The sequence below is a fragment of the Lonchura striata genome, chromosome 23 (genome assembly GCF_050655825.1).
Source record: "Lonchura striata isolate lonStrDom1 chromosome 23, ASM5065582v1, whole genome shotgun sequence".
NCBI classification, from domain to species: Eukaryota; Metazoa; Chordata; class Aves; order Passeriformes; family Estrildidae; genus Lonchura; species Lonchura striata.
Window position 1 is genome coordinate 6,880,291 of NC_140725.1, and position 4,485 is coordinate 6,884,775.

The following is a 4,485-nucleotide window of genomic DNA, read 5'->3' on the forward strand; positions in this document are numbered from 1 at the left end:
GGAAAATAGAAAAGCTGAAATCCTAAGGTTTACAGGAACATCCTGAAACTGTGTTGGGGAGATTGAGGCTGGAGCTCAGGGAAAGGTTCTTCCCCCAGAGGTGCTGGCACTGCCCAGGCTGCCCAGGGAATGGGCACGGCCCCGAGGCTGCCAGAGCTCCAGGGATGCCCAGGGTGGGATTATCTAGGCAGGGCCTGGGATTGGACTGGATGATCCTTGGGGACCCTTCCAGCTGAGGAAATTCTCATTCTGTGCTCCCTCAGGGCGCTCTGTGCTCCGCTGTGCCAGCGTCAGGGGGAGATGAAAGAATGGGGGTGCAGCAGAGCCAGGGCTCTGCCCTGCTGCCTCCCAGGGGTGGGAGAGGCGTGGGTGAGGAGAGGCAGGAGACGACAGCAGCAGCCAGAGCAAATGGTTCTTTATTTTATCTCCAGGATAAAAAGGAATACAGAAGCCGGGTTCCTAAGATGAGGTGCCTTCATCTCGCTGCACAGCGTTTGATCATCCCCGATGTTTTACAAGGAGGTGTATGGTTGAATTATCATTAGAAGAGGTGATGGAGCTGAGAACTTCCTCCGTGGCGACCCAGACTCCTGTTCTGTGCCTGCAGGGAGCAGAGCAGGAGAGCCCAGGGGCTGGCATGGCTGTCAGCCAGGGGCCAGGAGGCAAGAGCAGCTCCTGAGCCCCACGGAGGGTCTGTCCCCATGGAGGGTCTGTCCCCATGGAGGGTCTGTCCCCATGTCCCCACGGAGGGTCTGTGTCCCCAATCCCCATGGAGGGTCTGTCCCCAAGCCCCATGGAGGATCTGTCCCCATGTCCCCATGGAGGGTCTGTCCCCATGTCCCCATGGAGGGTCTGTCCCCAAGACCCATGGAGGATCTGTCCCCATGTCCCCACGGAGGGTCTGTCCCCATGTCCCCATGGAGGGTTTGTCCCCATGGAGGGTCTGTCCTCATGTCCCCATGGAGGGTCTCTCCCCATGGAGGGTCTGTCCCCATGTCCCCATGGAGGGTCTGTCCCCATGGAGGGTCTGTCCCCATGTCCCCATGGAGGGTCTGTCCCCATGGAGGGTCTGTCCCCATGGAGGGTCTGTCCCTGAGCCCCATGGAGGGTCTGTCCCCGAGCTCCTCTGTCCCCTCCATGCTGGGAGGTGGCTCTGGGAGCTGCAGAGAGCAGCCCTTGCCCAGGTACCTCGGGGCTGTCAAGCCCAGAAGAGGCTGAAGGTCGAGCCCAGCCCGTTGGTGTGGGGAAACAGCCCAGCCCAGTGTGGGTCCAGGTCAGTCCATGGTGGGGGGATCCCGTGGGTGGCTGGGGTCCAGAGCACTGGCGTGTGGCAACGAGGACAAAGGGATCTCAGAGCCAAGGATCCTGAGGGTGGGAGTGCTGGCATCTCCATCAGAGCGGGAATTCTCGCCTCTTTTTCCGCATCGGTGCCCCAGCCATCCATCCATCACCCATCCCTTCTGTCCCGAGTCCTCCAGCAGGTGTGCGGATGGCTGGCACGCCTGGAACTGCCAGTGCCTGCTCCGAGTGCAGGCTTGCTTAGCTCTGGAGCAAGTGCCATTTCCAGAGCCTCATTAGTATTTGCATTGTTGCATGGCTGTCTAAGAGAAGCAGCAGCTAAGTGAGCCAGTCAGATCTCGCTAATTTGCATGTTAATGAAGCCCACAGAACGCAGCTTAGAGAGAGTGACTTGCTAGACCTATACATGCAGGCTGTATATGCTTTGGAGACACAGCAAACACTGTAGGCAGACACCCAGATGGCTGCAGAGACAGACAAACAGATGGCTCCCTACAGCTGAACCGCGTGGGGGAGGCTCTGGGACAGAGCTGGGGTGAGGCACTGGAGGGAGGGGGGAAGGAGAGCGAGGTGGAGAGATGGGGAGATAAAAAATATGAATGGAGAAAGAGATTAGTCAAGGGTTGTGAACATGCTTGGAAAGAAGAATCTTACCGTGTGTTTTTGTTGGTTTGTTTTATTTTATTTTTTAATAGAAAGGTTGTTCATAATCTCTTGCAGAGCACAGGTCCCAGTGGGGCTGTGTCTGTGTCATTGCACTGGGGGATGCTGCAGAGGTTGGGTGGAAGGACAGACTGCTGGATGGACATCCATGGGGTCTGGCTGCCTTGTAGGCAGCTGCCCAACCCCAGCTCTGCTGGCCAGGGTGCAGGGACTGCCTGGACTTCCCTCCTGAACCCCCTGGGAGGACTGGAGCACTGCAAACACGACTGTAACTGTACGAGAGAGACGGAGAAAAATATATACATATTTACATAAATTTCTAGTGCGAGTGGATGGGGCTGTGTGTCAGCCATGAACGGCAGCAGATGCAGCTCGTGGGGGAGCTGCTGAAGATGGGCTCATCCTTCCCTGGGAGAGGGGCTCTCCCGACCCTGGGGAGTGTCGCACTGCCAGCCTGGGGAGCCAGAGTGGATCCTGCACCCACAGCTGCCCCTCTGTGGGGCCAGCACCACCAGCACTGCTCCTGAGCTGGAGAGGAGAGTCTGCAGGGAGAGCACATCTCCCCAAACCCCATCCCCTGGTGTGACGTTCCCCACCTCACACAGCCCCCTGAATATCAGGCTAGCCCAGAGATCCAAGGCTGTGAGGGGAGGAATATCAGGAAATGGCAAAGATTCCCAAAAGAGGCTCTTACCCCAGATATGTTGGTTCAGCTCTCTTTATTCTGTGGTGTCCAAGGGGAGAGCGGGGCAAAGAGAATGAACAGGAAATGTCAGGGGTCTGTACAGACTTTGGACAGGGTGGGCTTCCCTGGCTCTCCACCAACCCTGTTGGGGCAGGAAGGAGGGTCCAGGGTTATCTGATCAGAGTCACAGGGTCCCGGGGAAGGGGAAATAGAGTGCCCATGAGCTCACTGTAACACGGGTGGACTGGGGCTGGGACTCCACCTGAGGTAACACTAGGCTGAGAAGTCCCTGCTGTCCCCTTGCCAAGGAGTCCCTGTTCCCAGCAGTGCTCCTGGAGAGGCCTGGCTGCCCCGTATCAGCAGGATATCAGCTGGAGCCACCAGGCAGCCCACCACACACACCCGTGGGACTGGTTCTCACTGCCCCATCCCTGTCCTGCCTTTGTCTGCCCCTTCTGGCTGTGCCTGAGAGGTTTCTGCCAGGAGGGGCAGGACACAGGCAGGAGGGGCAGACAAGGACCCTGCCCCGGGCAGGGACAGCCCTGCAGCTGTGGGGAAACACACAGATCTGTGTTTCCTCATGTTTCCTCATCCTGACCAAAACTGTCTGAGGGTGTGGGCATGTCTGCACACTCTGGCTCACTGGGAGAGGAGGCCAGACCCCAAAATGCTGCTGTGGTTGAAATCAGGCTGCCCTGGAGCCCAGGTTTGCTCAGCCTGGTTATTTGATGGCAGGCAGGGCTGGAGCCAAGGCACTTGCCCAGTGGCCAGCTCGAGCCTGGTCTCAGCTCGGCTCTGCTGGGCTTTTTGGAGACCCCTGTGTCTCAAGCTGCCCCAAGGGAAATCCAGGCTGGATGTCAGGAGAAAGTTTTTCATGGCAAGAGTGACAAAGTTCTGGAATGGCTGCCCGGGGAGGTGGTGCAGTCACCATCCCTGGGTGTGTTTGAAACAAGCCTGGATGTGGCACTGGGTGCCAGGGTTGAGTTGAGGGGCTGGGGCTGGGCTGGACTTGATGGTCTGGAAGGTCTCTTCCAACCCAGTGACTCTGTGAATTCTGTGATTCTGTGAATTCTGTGAATGCTGTCTCGACTGTGGTCTCAGTTTGGCTCTGCTGGGCTCTTTGGAGATCCCATGGGGGTGAGGAGGCAGCAGGAGCTGCCGTGGGGAGGTGAGGATGGGGTGAGGGTTTGCTCAGCTCTCCTCACTGCCACTGCTCCAGCATGCCCAGGGCTGGCAGGGCAGGAGGAGCAGGATGCCCGGGATGGGGCTGGCAGGGCAGGAGGAGCAGGATGCCCGTGATGGGGCTGGCAGGGCAGGAGGAGCAGGATGCCCGGGATGGGTTGGCAGGGCAGGAGGAGCAGGATGCCCGGGATGGGGCTGGCAGGGCAGGAGGAGCAGGATGCCCGGGATGGGGCTGGCAGGGCAGGAGGAGCAGGATGCCCGGGATGGGTTGGCAGGGCAGGAGGAACAGGATGCCCGGGATGGGTTGGCAGGGCAGGAGGAGCAGGATGCCCGGGATGGGGCTGGCAGGGCAGGAGGAGCAGGATGCCCGTGATGGGGCTGGCAGGGCAGGAGGAGCAGGATGCCCGGGATGGGTTGGCAGGGCAGGAGGAGCAGGATGCCCGGGATGGGGCTGGCACGCAGCTCGGTGCCAGGTCTCACACAGCTCGGCTGTCTGACACGTCAGTCAGCACAGCCGGGCCCCTGCCATGCCCATTCACCACGGCAGCCCCGAGCCCTGACAGCCCCTGCAGAGCAGCGTGACAGGGCTGGCACGGGCAGCGGGGCACTCATTGCAGATACCCCCGCTGGTCACACACAGCCTCTCCACAGCATTT

The 4,485-nt window shown here is 59.6% G+C and overlaps 1 long non-coding RNA gene across 1 annotated transcript; it reads right to left on the bottom strand.

The window, feature by feature from the left end:
• Positions 1-400: 400 nt before the first annotated feature.
• On the bottom strand, positions 401-2,727 carry LOC146765570 (uncharacterized). The gene is made up of 2 exons (XR_014949948.1): positions 1,189-2,727; positions 401-601 (listed from the first exon to the last, which is right to left on the bottom strand). It is a non-coding gene; the product is annotated as an uncharacterized LOC146765570 (long non-coding RNA).
• Between the last annotated feature and the right edge of the window lie 1,758 nt (positions 2,728-4,485).